An 18,210-nucleotide genomic window follows, 5' to 3' on the forward strand; every position below is an offset into this window, starting at 1 on the left:
TTCTCCGGAGTATATCATCTGTTTTATTTATGCTTTCTATGTTGTTCTATGTTGTAGTGCAGTAGCACATTAGGAGGTATCTTTGTGGAGTGAAAAGATTTTTGTGGCTGGGCGCGGTGGTGGTTCATGCCTGTAATCCCAGCACTTTGGGAGGCCGAAGGCAGGTGGATCACCTGAGGTCAGGAGTTCGAGACCAGCCTGGCCAAAATGGTGAAACCCTGTCTCTACTAAAAATACAAAAATTAGCCGGGCGTGGTGGCAGGCGCCTGTAATCCCAGCTACTCGGGAAGCTGAGGCAGGAGAATTGCTTGAATCTGCGAGGTGGAGGTTGCGGTGAGTGGAGATCGCACCACTGCACTCCAGCCTGGGCAACAGAGCGAGACTCCGTCTCAAAAATAAAAAATAAAAAAAAAAAAGAAAGATTTTTGTTACACGGTTGGGCTCGGTGGCTCACACCTGTAATCCTAGCACTTTGGGAGGCCGAGGCAGGCGGATCACGAGGTCAAGAGATTGAGACCATCCTGGCCAACGTGGTGAAACCCTGTGTCTACTAAAATTTCAAAAATTAGCTGGGCGTGGTGGCACATGCCTGTAGTCCCAGCTCCTTGGGAGGCTGAGGCAGAAGAATCCCTTGAACCCAGGAGGCAGAGATTGCAATGAGCCGAAATCGCACCACTGCACTCCAGCCTGGCGAGAGAGTGAGACTCCATCTCAAAAAAAATAAAAATAAAAAAAAAAGAAAAGAAAAGATTTTTGCTTTAGGAAGCTCATATTTTAAGAAACTAAAATATATTCTCATGGTTGAGGACATAAGACATTGTTATAGAAACTAGGTCAACTTCTCAATACCTTTATCAAAGCACCTGCAGTTCCCATTTCATTGCAAGTGAAGTAAATCTCATTGAAATAAAGTAGCTGGTGTATATTCAGTACACTTTTAAAATAGCCTATTTTAAAAGAGAAATTGGTGCCAGTCTGATTTCTTTCCTGCTTTGTTGGAATGGGGGAAGTTCTGTAACCTCATTGCTGTTCTGCTGTCTATTGACTACTTTGTTAACTGGGGCACAGTTGGCCTCTTGGATGTCTACCGTGCTGAAGGTCAGCCAAATAGGCAGGTAAGACTACCTAGGCCTCTTCATAGGCCTAACTAAGATCACAGTTGGAAAAAAAAAAGTATAGAAAAAGAAAAGAAAGTTGTTTTTTTTTCTAAAATTTAACTTTTTGTATTCATTGAAGAAGGAAGTAAAACATCTCCATTCAAAAGAAATTTGAGAGTCTGTTGTATGCCATGCACTGAAGTACAACAATAAACAAAATAGACCTACTGTTTGTTCTCAAAGAGCTTACATTCTAGTTGTGAGAGACAAATAATAAGCGAGTAAATATGTAGTATGTCAGAGTGTGATAATATTATTGAGAAAAAAGTAAAGTAGAATGAGTAGTATGGAGGAAAAGAAGTCTCAGGGTGGGGGTGAGGTTATTTTATATAGAGTGGTCAGGGAGGGTCTCATGTGTAAGGTATGTTTGAGAGAGACCAAGAGAAATGGAGGATGGAGTCATGTAGATATGAGGAGTAGGAAGTGCAAAGGCCCTGAGGCTGGTTATTGCCAATGAACAAAAGAGATTGAGGGGAGGGAAGGAGAAGTAAGAGACCTGTCCAGAGAGGACCAATGGGAATGTATTTTGGGGGAAGGGGAATAATGTAGGGTCTTGTATACTATATCGTACAAAGAAAAATTATCTCCACTTCAAACCCCAGAGACAACGGCTGTTACCGAATTTTTGTGTCTTTCTTGTAACTTGAGGTAGCACCTGACCCAACCTCCATATTTCTCCCATTGTGGAATCTCCATGAAAGTATAGTTAGCAGATAATTTGCATAGTAGCAGATTTTGCATAGGTTGATTACCCTTGTCTTAGAGAATGATAATAAGGCAGCTACTTAGAATAAGCTGATATGTTTTTGGGAAGTGGGATCAAAATTTTTCTTTTTCTTTTTTTTTTTTCTTTTTTGATACAAGGTCTGTCTCGGCAGTGTTAACAATCTCAGCTCAGTGCAGCCTCCGCCTCCCACGCTCAAGCCATCCTCCCACCTCAGCCTCCTGAGTAGCTGGGACTATAGGCATGCACTACTACACCCAGCTAATTTTTGTATATATATATATATTTTTTTTTTTTTTGGTAGAGACAGGGTTTTTCCCTGTTGCCCAGGCTGGTCTCAAACTTCTGAGCTCAAGTGATCTGCCTGCCTTGCCCTCCCAAAGTGCTGGGATTACAGGTGTGAGCTACTGTGCCCAGCCCCCAAATTTTTCTTTCCAAGAGAAATACTGTATATTTCTCCATCTTCTTATCTAACTAGTCAGTTTTCTATAAGCAGGAGTGACAGCCTAGACCTGTACAGTTTCCTTTTGAGGACAAAATTTATTGGTTTGGTTTATGTGCTTTTGACCAAATAGGCTTGCCCCACTTGTCTGCTGCTTCTCCTTTTGCTCATTTGACCAAAAAGCTCCTGTTTCCCCATGCCCTGATTGTTGAGAATTCATGGCTTTGAGGACCCCTTTATAGGTCACCATATCCGTATTTCTGTCTTGCACATTGGGAGAGATGATTATCCCTGAAACTAACTTTCCTTATGTTTGTTTAGGCATGAGAGGTTATTAAAGCACATCCTGAGCCACTTTACCTAGTTGACTTTGGAGTTGAGGAAGAAGCACCAACTATTTAGTGATTTGATGTTCCATGCATATACGAAAGTAAAAGGATATTTGATTGAATACCTATGTCTTGAATCACACACTGTTACTTTCCCTCTTAAGATTTCTGGTTTAGCTGGTCTGTCCCTCAGTGAGAGTCTCTGTCTCGTTCTCTCTTTCTATGTCTCACTCTGTCTCCTCTCTCTCTCTCCCTCTCCCTCTTTCTCTCTCTTTCTCTCACCCCTCTCCTCCTCTCTCTTTGGAGTTTTTAGCCCTGGCTCTTAACCTGGTTACCCTCTGTTCTTTCCTTTAATTATGCTTACCTGGTTGTCATCTGGTTACTTAATATTAGGGATGACCTCAACCAAGAAACTTTTTTTCTTCCCATCTCCTCCTTTGTTCAGGTAACTGTATCGTCTTGCATGGGAAATAATCCAGGCAATCAGAGATTACCCAAAATTTTGAAATTGTTTTAAACAACTGGTTTATATGTATTACTTCATCATATATAGATGGTGTGAGATGTTTGTGGTTGTCTTGAGAGTTTTTTGAGATAGAGCTTTGCTCTGTCATCCAGGCTGGAGTGCAGTGACATGATCATAATTTATTGCAGCCTTGACTTCCCAGGCTCAAATGATCCTCCCATCTCAGCCTCCATCACATCTGGCTAATTTTTGTGTTTTTTGTAGAGACATGGTCTCTATATGTTGCCCAGGCTGGTCTCGAACTCCTGGGCTCAAGTGATCCTCCTCCTTTGGCCTCCCAAAGTGCAGTAATTACAGGCATGAGTCACTGTGGCCAGCCTGAGAGTACCTGAGATTATGTGTTTTTTTTTTTTGAGACGGAGTTTAAGCTCTTGTTGCCCAGGCTGGAGTGCAATGGCACGACCTCGGCTCATTGCAACCTCCACCTCCTGGGTTCAAGTGATTCTCCTGTCTCAGCCTCCTGAGTAGCTGGGATTATGGGTGCATGCCACCACGCCTGGCTATGTCTTTTTTTTTTTTTTTTAATTAAAAAATTTTTTTGGCTGGGTGCAGTGGCTTACATCTGTAATCCCAGCACTTTGGGAAGCTGAGGTGGGCGGATCGCTTGAGGTCAGGAGTTAGAGACCAGCCTGGCCAACATAGCAAAACCTCATCTCTACTAAAAAAAAAATAAAAATTAGCCGGGCGTGGTGGTGCGTACTTGTAGTTCCATATACTCAGGAGGCCGAGGCAGGAGAATGGCTTGAACCCTGGAGGCGGAGGTTGCATTGAGATTGCACTATTGCATTCCAGCCTGGGCAACAGAGCGAGACTCCGTCTCAAAAAACAAAACAATTTTTTTTTTGGTTTTGTTTTAAATGTACCTTTATTGTTTGACTTTGGGATCTGGGAGAGAGTATGTCTTTTAATGCCATTCTTCTTTCCTGAGTCTTCGGTGACACGTTTACTTGTGGGAATATTTCACTTTTTAGTTCTTTTAAAGACCTTTTGCTATTCGCTTGCTCTTACTCAAACCAGAAGTTAAAGTGGCTTGCATAAGTGTCAGAGGTAACCACTTGGATCCAGAGTTTCTGGTTCTCTCTCTGTTGTCAAGTGGTTTAGAATTATCTAGGGTCTTTAATGGTAGATTTAAGACTTTGGAGTTCTTTTGGGATAGAATATGCAACCAGGTTTTGAAAATTTGGCATAGCTCTTTGTTCCTTGAAGGCCATCTAAGATGTTTTAAACATAATTGGGTTCTCCAATCTGCAGTGTACAGAGGGATATCCTACAATGTAGCAACTCGGGATTCCAGAGAAGATGGTGCTGGCAAGTGAGACAGTTCTTCCTTCTAGGTTCTAAGTCTGCAGTACAGGAGTTAGGACTGTGCCATTCCAGCCATCCTTATATTTAGATTCATGCTTTCAAAGAGCCTCTAATCTAGACTGAATAATGATCTGAGCTGTCTGGTGAGCAGTAAAACTGGCCCAAATAATGTATTTTATAACCAGTGCCCTTTTAGCAAGAAAGTCAGTGGGTTGTTAGGGATAGGCCACTACAGTGGTTCACAACAGGCCATAAGAGTCTATGAGGGTTTATTTATTTATTTATTTATTTATTTTGAGATGGAGTCTTACTCTGTTGCCTAGGCTGGAGTGCAGTGGCGTGATCTTGGCTCGCTGCAACCTCCGCCTCCCAGGTTCAAGTGATTCTCGTGCCTCAGCCTCCTGAGTAGCTGGGATTACAGGCATGCGCCACCATACCTGCTTAATTTTTGTATTTTTAGTAGAGGTGGGGTTTTGCCATGTTGGCCAGGCTGGTCTCAAACTCCTGACCTCAGGTGATCTGCCTGCTTCAGCCTCCCAAAGTGCTGGGATTACAGGTGTGAGCCACCGTGCCCAGCCTATGAGGGTTTTTTTTTTTTTTTTAAACATGAATTCCCAGACTTCCCTATAGAAACTGATGTAGAGGGGGGATTTAATTTTTTCAAAAAGCTCCCTAGGTGATTCTGATCATTCACGTTTGAGGATCACAAAACCTGAATATTTGAATTAAGCTTACATGTATATGTTATTTCTCAGGTGGATGGTTATTTAGTTAAGGTGAGAAGTAGAGCCAGGCACGGTGGCCTGTGCCTTTGGTCTCAGCTACTTAGGAAGCTAAGGAGAGACTTGAGCCCAGGAGTTTGACACCAGCTTTGGCAATATAGGGAGACCCCGTCTCGAAAAAAAAAAAAAACACACACACACAAAACAAGAGAAGTACAGAAGATGGTTTATTGTAGTAGACATGACGAGAAGGTCGTTAATTTGAAGTGAAGTGATTTACCTCTGTGTCCTGTATTGTTTTGGAATTAAAGATGTTACCTCTTGATTTGGGGGTTATGCCAACACTTAGCATGGTATGGAGGACTCGCCTATTGGGAGGAAGGGAAAACTTTAGACTGTATCTGTGGTTTTAAATTGTGGAACAAATTCAGGAGAGGATGTTAGCATTGAAATTTAGCTGGACAATTTGTTTAAAACTGGACAGGAAGGGCCAATGTTACTTCCTGTCTGAAAAGGAAGTGCTGGCTTCCTTCCCTTCCTCCTTGGTTAACTCTGGCCAACTTGGAATATGGGTGGGGGAGGGGCTGGTTATGTTAGTAATCGTGTTACCACTAATGTTCGTGTATAGCCGCTTAAGGTTTACTCTTTTCCTTACTTGAAACATGTAGATGGGTGCTGTGTGTGCTCCTGTTTCCTTGTTCTTATATGGGAGCCCTGTACTAGGTTTGAGTTTAGTCTGGGAAGCCTAATCTCTCAGACGTTACTTTTACATTCAACCTTATATACACCTCCCTTGTATTTTCTGACATTTGAAAATACACCAAAGAGTTGGAGGGAAGAAACTGAAACTCATTTGACACGGAGCGGGGTAAGTTGTGGAAAGGAGAACATAATTGGGCAGAGGGGAGTGGATGACAGAGGTTTCTTATTTTTGAATTGAGCCAAGAAAGCATTCCTTCTAAGTGGGGCCAGTTGGCACTGTTACTGCTATTTTAGTTCAGGCTTCTCCTTCCTACTGACCAGTCAATTGTATTAAGTGTTTGATGTGAGTTTGAACTGAGGTCTCAGGAGGGGAGGGAGCGAGGGAGGGTGGTGGTGGAAACAGCTGGTGCCTTCATCAAGCTATCTCAATTACTCTTCAGAGTGTTTGGGGGTGGGGGTTGGTGGCACAGGAATTAGATGTGTGTTAGCAGAGTCTCAGCAACTCTTATGTAGTGGGTTTGAATTCTCAGGCACTCTTAATGCTATGTGGGATGTTGGCTAGTTGGAATGTAGCTAAACCTTTCCCAGTCACATTCTTGTGCCTCGCCTCCCTGTAATTCTTTCAGCATTGGGCCTGCTTTGGAGAGAGAGGGGTGTGGGAAGTTAGACAGCAAAACAGATTCATCCTTCCTACCCATTGAGTATTCAGCTTAGGTCCTGGGCCCTCCAGAGGCTCTCTTCATATCCATTCATTATTCCTTTAGTTGGGCTTTCTAAATATGTCTGCAAAGAGTCGGAGATACAATTAGAACTGGGACCTCTGGTGAAGTTAAGTTGAATTGTAATCAGTTGGCTATACTTGTCGTCTTCCCTCCCTCACACCCCAGGATTACTGTATTTCTGAGTCAGCACTCCTTTTCTGTCTCACCTGCTCAATTTGATGCAGAGAACTTGCCAAGCATCCTTTTGGATTAGCAGCATTGATGTGGGTGTGTTCAGTTCTCTGCCTGGGGTGTGTCTTTTACAACTTTTTTTTTGGTATCTCAGAAAACTCTCCCCTACTAAAAGCTACTATTTTTATCTACTTTAGTATATCTACTTCACACCGTGGTACTTAATTAACTCATTTATTTGGCCTGGGCTATGCATAAGGAAGAATTGGATAAGAATACTAACAGTCATAACTAATTGTTCAGTATTCTTGAGAGATAAAGGGAGTTAGTCTGATTCCATGCCAAGTAAGAGACTGTTAACTTTTTTTGTGTATGCTTCAGTGATAGAGTTTGCAATGGCTGGGCTCTGCTGCTGAAGTTCCATAGTGTTGCTAAATATTCTTTTCTATTCAACCCTAGAATGGCTATTGTGTATATTACTGCCCTACCCTTGCCACTTGGTCATACCAGATCCAGATAAGGACTAAATCCTTCTTTTTTTGGTCACCCAGGCTGGAGTGTAGTGGCATGATCTCAGCTCACTGCAACCTCTGCCTCCCGGGCTCAAGTGATTCCCCTGCCTTAGCCACCTGGAGTAGCTGGGATTACAGGTGTGCTCCACCATGCCCGGCAAATTTTTTTATTTTTAGTAGAAATGGGGTTTCACCATGTTGGCCAGCCTGGTCTCAAACTCCTGACCTCCAGTGGTTTGCCTGCTTCGGCCTCCCAAAGTGCTGGGACTACAGGCTTGAGCCACTGTGCCAGGCCAAGGACTAAATCCTTCTAAGTTGTCTGTTTAGACTTAGTTCCTTTGTATCATGTGCTGCTTTAGACCAGGGTTCGGCCCATACTACTTCTAGCAGATCTAAGAAGATGAAAGGAATCTAGGAAAAATAAAGGGAGAAGAAAAGACAAGAAGTGATAGCATATTACCAGTTAGTTCCTGGTGTGCCCCTCTGGTTGGAGGACTCTGCTGAGCATCTTGCTCATTTTATGCAAAGGGAATTGAGCCCTTTGGGCAAAGGGTGTTGCTTCTTTGGATTTCAAGAATCTCTAGCTAATAGAGCTTCACCTCTGTTTGCATTTTTGCTTCTGTGATTTAGGGCTAATTTCCAATGGGTTGTACAAGATAATAGAAAAATGTATCATTTATCTCATTCTTGCAGTTAGTGGAGGACCTTTATTAGGAGAGGAGCCTTTCTTTTCTGACTAGGCTCCAAATTTACAGCCCCTGACCCACTTCAGGGGGTTGTGAGCAGGAAAAGCTGATGTTGCTGTCTTGACCTCTTTGCCGCCAGGATTTGGCTTCTGTGCAATTCCTAGTGGTTGTCCTCTCATTCTCTAGGGAAACGGGGAACTTTGCTCCCAGCACCTGATTAAACTGCCTCTTTGTAGGGTGGAGTCCGCTGCCTTTGTTTGTTCTCTGTGGAGCCTGTCTTAGTAATCAACTCTATGCTTGTAGGGAAAAAGTTTGAAAGGCTGAAAACAGAGGTGGATGATAGGGAAGGTGAAGTTCCTAAAGTAGTTCTTCAAATGGGAATATTCCATTGACTGAATCCAGATTGGTAATCAAATTGCCATAATGGGATGTGTCACATGTAGCTGAGCTGAATTAACAGCATCAGTAGCTTTAAAACCCCTAATGCAGTGCCTCCAAAGTAAAGAAACTTGCCAAGTAGGAATCTTAAAAATTCCCTCACCCCCTCCAAACTTTTAGATCCACACACAGTCTTTCTGCTGATTCTTAAAGGCCTGAGCTTTGTCCTACGTAGTGTTGGCTTGGGGCAGAGAGGAGGGTTGTTTTCCCTGAACATGATAAGGAGCTGAGCAGGGCAAAGTGGGGGCTCTGGCCCGTGATTGGTAGACAGGATGCCCTGGAATGCAGTTGGCCTGCAGCCCAGAATCCAGCACTTTGTATTTGTTTGTTTCTGGGAGACTGTGGTCTGGTGCTACTGTGACAGGAAGTGAGAAAGCTGGGAGTGGGGGAACAGAGAGGGTCGATGTCTTTGTGGTTCTCCTGTGAAATCTCTTTGTCCCTGGAGAGCAGCTCTGCTACAGAGCTCTGCTGAGAAGAGAGCAGCCTTTGTGTGTCTAATGGGTCTCGGAGCATCTAGCTACTCCGAGGGATTAGAGAGTGTGAATTCTGACTGTGGCCTTTTGCGTTTTAGCACTTAAGTTATATAAATGGCCCTGATCTTTTAGCACTGGGAAGCTTACTGAGTTTTGTGTGTGCTGCTATTCTTTGTGGATCTCTAGGATTTAATTAAGAAAGGAATTCTAGAAGGAAATAGATGTTAAGTAATGTTCATTTGCTGTATATGTTGCAGGTACCTTGTTGGGTTTAAAAGGGACAGAAGGAAACAGGTAATGCTGAGGTCCTTTACATTTTAGATCTCATCCTTCCAATTGGCACCCTACTGCATACAGATCAGGAGAAACCTACCCGCTTAGTATTAAGAGTTACTAGAAATTCTCTAATGTTTGATCATAACTAGAGAATGGTTGGTAGTTTCCTGGGATTTTTCTTCCCTATGTCTAGACTGAAATAGCACCTGTAATACCCTCTCTCTTTTCTGCCCTCTTTTCTCCTTTGTTTTGTGTTTTCCCTGCCTTCCATTCCAGCTGTGAAACAGGCATCTTTTCTCACTTTGTGGATTGGGTGGCTGAGTCCTTAACTTTGAGCCAAGCTGGCTGGTTCCTGAGCACACACACAAACCCGCCTTTGATTGTCCAGGAGGACAGCTGCCCTAGAGGCAGATTGCTAACATACCACTAGAACAATCCTTCTTCTCTGTTCTTATGCTGGCTAGCACAATCTTTACTGCCTCTAGTTCCTTCTGTTTCCCACCCCATCTCTGATCTTTGCTTTTGGCTTAGTGAGATGTCACATTAAAAATGAGAGTAGGGATTGGATTTTTTTTCTTGTGGTAGGGTTGAGGGGGTGATCAGAGAATGTGACATGTAGCCAGCTTTCTAGAGCAGGCTTGCCAGTGGTAAGGTAGGTGATTTTTACAGAGTAGTGCCTCTTTTGTTCTTAGCACCTTTCCTCCTGAGTACTAGGTTCTTATAAAAGGGAAGGTAAATCTGAAGTAGGTTGCAAGCTACTCTTCCCAAATTGAGTAAGGTTTTGTTCTTTAAAGTGAAGATAAGACCCAAAAGTCTAGCTGGCTCCATTCCACCTTCTCTTGCCTCCTTCCCCTCTCCGTAAAAAAAATGTCAACTTTGGGTTAACTTCTTAATTGGAACTAGAATGACTTTTTTTTTTTTGGAGACAGGGTCTTACTCTGTCACAGAGGCTGGAGTACAGTGGCACAATCTTGGCTGACTGCAGCCTGGAACCACCAGGCTCAAGTGATCCTCCCACCTCAGCCTCCCGAGTAGCTGGAACTACAGGCACATGCCACCACACCCAGCTAATTTTTTGTATTTTTTGTAGAGATGGTGTCTTGCCATTTTGCCCAGGCTGGTCTCAAACTCCTGAGCTCAAGCAGTCTGCCTGCCTCAGCCTCCCAAAGTGCTGGGATTACAGGCTTGAACCACCTCTCCTGGCCCGAAGAATGACTTTTAACCACAGGAAGCATAGAAAATTCATACTCTTTCCACTTTATCAAGAAGGAGCATGGACTTGGAATAAAATAGGAGTTTTCACTACTTACTACTAGTTGATGAGCTTGGGCAAGATACTAAATACTTCTGGTGTATAGATAGTATACTTATTTATAAAAAGAGGCCATTACCTCAGCAGGTGTTGAAAGGATTATATGATAACTTCAAGGGGAAGAGCAATAATGCACAACTTTCTTCCCCTTCAAGGTGGGATTTTCTTCTTTCAGATAAGGAGAAACATTTCCTCCTGCTATCTGTCCTAAAGCCAAGAAAGGACCTTAACACTTCTGATTGATTTATTTATAGATTGACATGCTCTGTCTCCCTGTTGCTTATCTCAAAAGGAAGACATACTCCAAACTTGATGAAAAGAATGCCTTATTGGTCTTTTCAGGGTTTTGAGGAATTGGGACTGTGTAAATCTGGCTCAATTACATGCTTCCACCTTTTCCAAGTTATTTTCAAATGATGGGCAAAGAGGTGGGGGAATGCCATAGATTGAAAGTTTGGTGAGAAGCTGCTATTTTCTTTCTTTCTTTCTTTTTCAAGATGGAGTTTCACTCTTATTGCCCAGGCTGGAGTGCAATGGCGCAATCTCTGCTCACTGCAACCTCCACCTCCTGGGTTCGAGTGATTCTCCTGCCTCAGCCTCCCGGGTAGCTAAGATTACAGGCATCTGCCACCACGCCAGGCTAATTTTTGTATTTTCAGCAGAGACAGCGTTTCACCATGTTGACCAGGCTAGTCTCAAACTCCTGACCTGGTGATCCACCCGCCTCAGCCTCCCAAAGTGCTGGGATTACAGGCGTGAGCAACCGCACCTGGCCAGAAGCTGCTATTTTAAAAAAGGAATGTGAGCTCAAACAGTTGGGTGACCCCTAGTAAACTCTAAGGTTAAGCTTTTCCATGAATATTTTTTTTTTTCCGAGTCTAGGGTATGGAAGGATATAAGGTGTCTTAGTTAATTTTAGAATTTCTCTTTTATGACATGAGACCTAAACAATACCTTTGCATTTCAGTGAGGCTTTTTCTTATTTTTCATAGTGTACCTGATCTCTCTCCTCTTGTAGGAAGGAGAAAGGCATTTGGCCTCTCCCCTTCCTTTAGTCTAACACCTTCCTCTGTTTTTTTGCCCCTCCCTCTTATCTTTGTTTCCTTATCGGCCTCTCCCTAAAGCCCTGCTTTCTCCTTTTAAGGCTAGGTGAGGTGTCTTTGGCAAGGTTGCACAGGGATCCAGGTAAGTAACTCAGTCTCTTCTCAGGATTAGAGAAAACTCAGTGTGAACTGTCCCAGTGGAGGGCCTTGGAGAGGCACATGGATAATGGGGGAGGAGAAGGAGGCAGCCTGGCCTGAGAGATCAGGACTTGTTAGACCAGTCCTGTGTGTGCGTCATGCACGCTCCACAGAGAAGCAGGTTTTTTTCTTTCTGTACCCTTTCAGTCCTGGGCCCCCTCACTAGCTGAGAGCCACACCCTTCCTTGGCTTCAAAGCCAGCCCAGCACTAAGCCATTTTAGTATGTTATGGTTTAGAGGGGGTTCTCAGAATACTTGGGAGGGGAAAAGAGAGAAAAAGAAGAATGTTTTATTTGGTCTCAGAATTTAGGAGGTCATGATGGTGGAGGTGATTTTTTTTTTTTTTTTAAGTTGCAGTAAAAACTTTAAATATTGACAGGTAGCTTTGGGTAAGGATTATAAGACTAAAGGGAGTTTAAGGTACCCTGTTGATGTATAGAGGTTGCCAGCTCAAATTCCTTTTAACAAGGAGTATTATCTTGTTTATATCTTTGTTTTTTAAAAAATTCTTTTCTCTGATGTTCCAATCAGAGAGAATGTATCACTCTTTCCTAAGAGGAGGGTGGTCTGCCCAGAGCCTTCCTTAATTCATCAGAGAGATCCTGGTGGACACCTAGTTTTTCCTCATGAAAATAAGACTTCTTTGGTCAGCCTTTTACCCTCTTTTAAAATAAAATCCTTAACTAAATTAAATTTAACAGTGTTTAATTGAACAAAGAACAGTTCACTAATTGGGGAGCCTTCTGAGCCAGAGTAGGCTCAGAGACTCCAGTGCAGACGTGGTAGAAGATTTATGGACAGAAAAAGGAAAGTGATGAACAAAAAAGGGAAGTGAGGTACAGAAACAGCTGGATTGGTTATGGCTCAGCTGGCAGTTGCCTTATTTGATCATGGTTTGAACAGTTGGCCCCCTTTGAGTGGCCAAAACTCAGTGATTGGCACAAGAGTAGGTTACAGTCTATTTCTACCACCATTTAGGTTATAGTTCATTATGTACAGATAAATCTTTAGGCCAAACTTAAAAGATGTAAGGAGGCATAAACTTGCCTAGGCTAAACTTGATTTAACACTTCTAAATGGAGAAGTTGGGCCTAGCAGGAAGCAGATCCATGAGGAAGCATAGAAAGAGTGAACACTAGGAGAAGGCCATATCCAGAATAATACAGGTTTTGTGACTTGAGTAGTGCTCAGTTGAGATTGTGAAGTGAGCACAGTCCTTTTAATCTTAATGCAAATCAGCTTCAGGGACTTGGAATTAACAGAAGATGAGTCTTCCCAGTGAAGTGAGAAATACTAGAACTGTTCTGACTGAGCATGAAGGTGGAACATGGTTGGGCATGGTGGCTCACGCCTGTAATCCCAGTACTTTGGGAGGCCAAGGCTGGTGGGTCACTTGAGGTCAGGAGTTCGAGACCAGCCTGGCCAACGTGGTGAAACCGTGTCTCTACTAAAAATACAAAAATTAGCCAGGCATAGTGGCACATGCCTATAGTCCCAGCTACTTGGGAGGCTGAGGCAGGAGAATTGCTTGAACCTGGGAGGTGGAGGTTGCAGTGAGCCGAGATGACGGCATTGCACCTCGGCGACAGAGCAAGACTCCATCTCAAAAACAAACAAACAAAAAAAAACGTGGAACATCAAGTGGAGGTAGGGCAGGGTACTTAGACTTTGGACCCTGGTACAAGCACTGATAAGAAGCCATAGAAAGGCCGGGCTCACGCCTGTAATCCCAGCACTTTGGAAGGCCGCGGCGGGTGGATCACAAGGTCAGGAGATCGAGACCATCCTGGCTAACACGGTGAAACCCCGTCTCTACTAAAAATACAAAAAATTAGCCAGGCATGTTGGCGGGCGCCTGTGGTCCCAGCTACTGGGGAGGCTGAGGCAGGAGAATGGTGTGAACCCGGGAGGCGGAGCTTGCAGTGAGCCGAGATCGCGCCACTGCACTCCATCCTGGGCGACAGAGCGAGACTCCGTCTCAAAAAAAAAAAAAAGCCATAGAAAATCTTGACAAAATATATTTCTTTGATTTAGAAACAAAATGGCAAGTTTGTTTGTGGTCGAACCGGAATATTTCTTCAAATTTGGGGTCAGGTGCCAGTTAAGGCAAATAAATGCCTTTTAGGTATCTGAAGGGCCCCTTTCTGGCTTGAATGTTATGTAATACAGTTCTGTAGTGTTACAGGTGCTATATTTTGTTGATTAGTATTCTGCAGTAGGAGGCTTGGTATGCTATTTATTTATTTATTTACTTATCTATTTTTGAGACAGGGTCTTACTCTGTCGCCCAGGTGGCAATGTAGTGATTGTGGCTCACTGTGGTCTGGACCTCCTAGACTCAAGCAATTCTCCCACCTCAGCCTCCTGAGTAGCTGGGACTACAGTGTGCACCACCATGCCCAGCTAATTTTTGTAATTTTTTTGTAGAGGTGGGGTTTTGCCATGTTGCCCAGGCTGATCTTTAAACTCCTGGGCTCAAGTGATCTGCCCACCTTGGCCTCCCAAAGTGCTGGGATTACAGGTGTGAGCCACTTTGCCCAGCCCAGTGTGCTTTTGAAAAAAGCCCTTTGCATTCCCTAGAATGGCTGGGCACAGTGGCTCATGCCAGTAATCCCTGCACTTTGGGAGGCCAAGGCAAGAGGATTGCTTGAGCCCACGAGGTCCATGCTGTAGTGAGCTGTGATCACACCACTGCACTCTAGTCAGGGCAACAAGAGCTAGATCCTGTCTCAAAAAAAAAAAAAAAAATTCCCTAGAACGACATGGAAATGGAGTTTTGCCTGTCATTGTTTTTAGATGGAGAGCATAAATTTGTGACACTCGTTTTGTTGTTGTTGTTGTTTTTGAGACAGAGTCTCACTCTGTCATCCAGGCTGGAGTGCAGTGGCACAATCTCGGCACACTGAAACTTTTGTCTCTTGAGTTCAAGTGATTCTCCTGCTTCAGCCTCCTGAATAGCTGGGATTACAGGTGTGTGCCAACATGCCCGGCTAATTTTTTTGTATTTTAAGTAGAGATGGGGTTTCACCATGTTGACCAGGCTGGTTTCGAACTCCTGAACTCAAGTGATCCTCCTATCTCAGCCTCCTAAAGTGCTGTGATTACAGGCATGAGCCGTGGTGCCCGGCCATGACATTGGTTTTGATTTTATAATGAATAAATAGGAAGAAAGGAGGAGAGCTGCCTTTGAGACTGGCTCTGAAGACAAAATTATTTTTGCAAAAACCCAAAGATTGGTGAACTTCAGAGTTCACATAGGCTATGGTTTTATATATATTAGCTCATTAAAACTAAACCATGAAGAGTAATAGAAATGGAAGCTTACAGGGGTTATAACTTTTCCAAGGTCTCCTAGCTAGTTTTTGGAGGAGCCAAGACTTGGACCCCCAGTCTTTTGACCCCTAATCTGGAGTTTTATTTTGTTTTTCCCTCTAAAAGTGAATAATTCCTGTAGTTTTCAGGTCTGCTGCAAATGAAAGAGGGGAGCCTGGGGAGGCTGGTTTACAAACTTCAAAAACCACCAACCACACCCAAGCTCTAGTCCCTGTAGTAGTAACAATATTACTGGCTTTCTGTGCGTCAAGACATTTTTCTAAACACTTTACATGAAATGCCTCATTTAATCTTCACAACCACCCTATGTATTTTTATTCCTCCATTTTACAAAAAAGGAAGCTGCAGTTTCGAGTGGTTTATACTTTGCCCAAAGTCATATAGCTAATAAGGATAGATCTTATACTTAAACCCAGGCAGATAACAAAGCCTATACACTTAACCTCTTAAGAATCATAATTCCAAATTGTATTTCTTTAGTCAGTTTACAGTAGAAGAAATCATTCCAGGGACTGTGCTATTAGTAGGTGATTTTTTTTGTGTGTGTGTGTGTGGGGGGGTACTGAGTCTAGCTCTGTCACCCATGCTGGAGTGCAGCGGCATGATCTCGGCTCACTGCAACCTCCGCCTCCCCGGTTCAAGTGATTCTCCTGCCTCAGCCTCCTGAGTAGCTGGGATTACAGGTGTGCACCACCAAGCCTGGCTAATTTTTTATTTTTAGTAGAGACGGGGTTTCACCATGTTGGTCAGGCCGGTCTCAAACCCCTGACCTTGTGATCCGCTCACCTCGGCCTCCCAAAGTGCTGGGATTACAGGCTTGAGCCACCACGCCCGGCCGGTAAGTGATTTTTTTGTTTTTTGGACCTCCTATCTGGTTAGCACTGTCTAGTTGTTTGGTCCTTCTGGGTATTTGATTTAATTTAACTTCTTTTGGTCTGGAGTTCTTACAGAAGAGACTGAGTTTTTATCATTATCATTGCTTGGATGAAGGATCTTTACTATGGACTATGGACTCTGGGTAATAGCAGGAATATCTTTCTAGTGTGGGTGGGATCCAGTAATGTAGGACTTAATGGCTTATTGAGAGTAAAACTAGGTATTCTCAGAAAATCTAGTCTTAAGGGGGAATAACAAGTTTCACTTTATGTTTCCTCAACCCCCTGACTTTAGGAATTCTTTGATTTTTTTTTTTTTTGTGAGAGGAAATGTAGTCTATTTAAAAATCTAAGTAAGTGGAGGCTGGCTGCCGTGGCTCACGCCTGTAATCCCAGCACTATGGGAGGCTGAGGCAGGCGGATCATGAGGTCAGGAGATCGAGACCATCCTGGCTGACACGGTGAAACCCCATCTCCACTAAAAATACAAAAAATTAGCCCGGTGTGGTGTCATGCACCTGTAATCCCAGCTATTCGGGAGGCTGAGGCAGGAGAATCGCCTGAACCCAGGAGGTGGAGGTTGCAGTGAGCTGAGATTGCACCACAGCACTCCAGCCTGGGCCACTAAGCGAGACTCTATCTCAAAAAAAAAAATAAATAAATAAATAAAAAATGTAAGTGGCAAAGCTGGAAAGGTATTGGGCTGGACTTGTAATTACGACTCCTGACTGTCTGCCAAAGTCAGCTGAAGGTTTGTAGTGTGATCTTTTTGATGCATATGGCATGGAGAAGAATCTTTTTTCCTTAAGTCTCCAAGCGATGAGACCATTTACTGTAGCCTGCCTAACAGCTTCATTCTTTCCCCACTCATACATACCTTTTCCTCCCATTTTTTTTCTGTTTTCTCACTTATATGTAGATATTATGGGTAACTCTTGAGCCTAAAAAAACAAAGTAGAACCCTTTTCTTTCCCTGTTTTCCTGTGATAGTTGAGAAGAAAGCTCTCAAAGGTTGTAGAGGAGAGGCTCTGGACCATCCATCTGGTACTGACTGCACTTCTATTTGGACTTGACACCATGGCATAGAAAGAGAACACAGGCTTTGGAATGGCATAGACCTGGGTTTAAATTCAAAATTTGCTATTAACTGTGAGACCTTGGGTAGTTTCTTCACCCATGAGTCTTATTTGCAATAAAACTTCCTTAGGGTTGTTGTAAGGATTGCCAAGATAGTAAATGTAAAACATTCAGTAATCATTAGTTTCACATTCCCTTTCTCCAAGGTAATAAATTGTTAAGGCCTCAAATACAGAATCAAGAACTTATTATGACAGATGTGTAATGATGTGATGACTTCCAGGCACTAGAGAAGTGTCCTTTGTCCCAGAAACACTGGTATAGGTGGGACGTTCTAGTAAATAGATTAGGAGTAGGGAAACCAGCCCATTCACTCCTTAGAACCTAGTTATGTTTTTGATCCAGTTGATTTCATCTACTAGTTCACAAAATAGTTTGAGGCTGAGACATTACGGTGAAGTAATGTAATTGGAAGTGTTAAACCAACTTTTGAAACAACTTAATACCTGACATTTGTATATAACATACATTGTCTCACCTAATCCTCACAACTCTGAGTTAGACCGGGCTAATTTCCTAACTCCTGGGAAGCAGCAATTTTTTTTCTTTTTCCCCAATTTGGTTCCTGGAAACGGGGCAAATGGATTTGGCATCTTACAAGTGAGAATATGACAGGGTTTACTGCCATTGTTGGGTAGTAGTAGAGCCAGAACTGGGACCAGTCTTCTTGAGTTGTGTTCTATCCCATATGGCCTCTGCTTCTGTCCTTTTTCAGGCAGAGTATCTCCCCATGCTTTTAGACCTAGGAATCTGATCTTTTTGTGTAATTGTGCTGTCTTCTTTTCCAAATTAGAGCCAGGTGGTCAGCTTTAAAGCTGTGAAGATGGTGGAAGCTAATGTTTCTCCAGATACTGCTTTCTGACCTAGAGCCCTGAGTATTTTTCCTATCTCCCTTCCTAACCTTCTTCACTGAATTTAAGTTGCAGGGCCATTTATGGCCATCTATACACTTTCTCTTTGCAGCAGGGAATGTCACTGTATCCCCCGTGGTAGCAGTAATTTGGGCTTTTATTAGCAAAGAAGATTATAGGGTGGATGCTGCTGGAGTGGTAATTGCACTTCAGACCCTGTTGAAATTCAGTAACTGGAAGAATCTCTTTTTGAGCTCAGAGTCCTCTTGGTGTGGA

General features: G+C 43.2%; 1 protein-coding gene across 50 annotated transcripts in view; it reads left to right on the top strand.

The window, feature by feature from the left end:
- The window catches only part of CTNND1 (catenin delta 1), a 65,673-nt gene that overhangs the window by 16,792 nt on the left and 30,671 nt on the right, over positions 1 to 18,210 (top strand). The window lies entirely within an intron of this gene.

Source organism: Pan troglodytes, chromosome 9 (genome assembly GCF_028858775.2).
Source record: "Pan troglodytes isolate AG18354 chromosome 9, NHGRI_mPanTro3-v2.0_pri, whole genome shotgun sequence".
Taxonomy (NCBI): Eukaryota; Metazoa; Chordata; class Mammalia; order Primates; family Hominidae; genus Pan; species Pan troglodytes.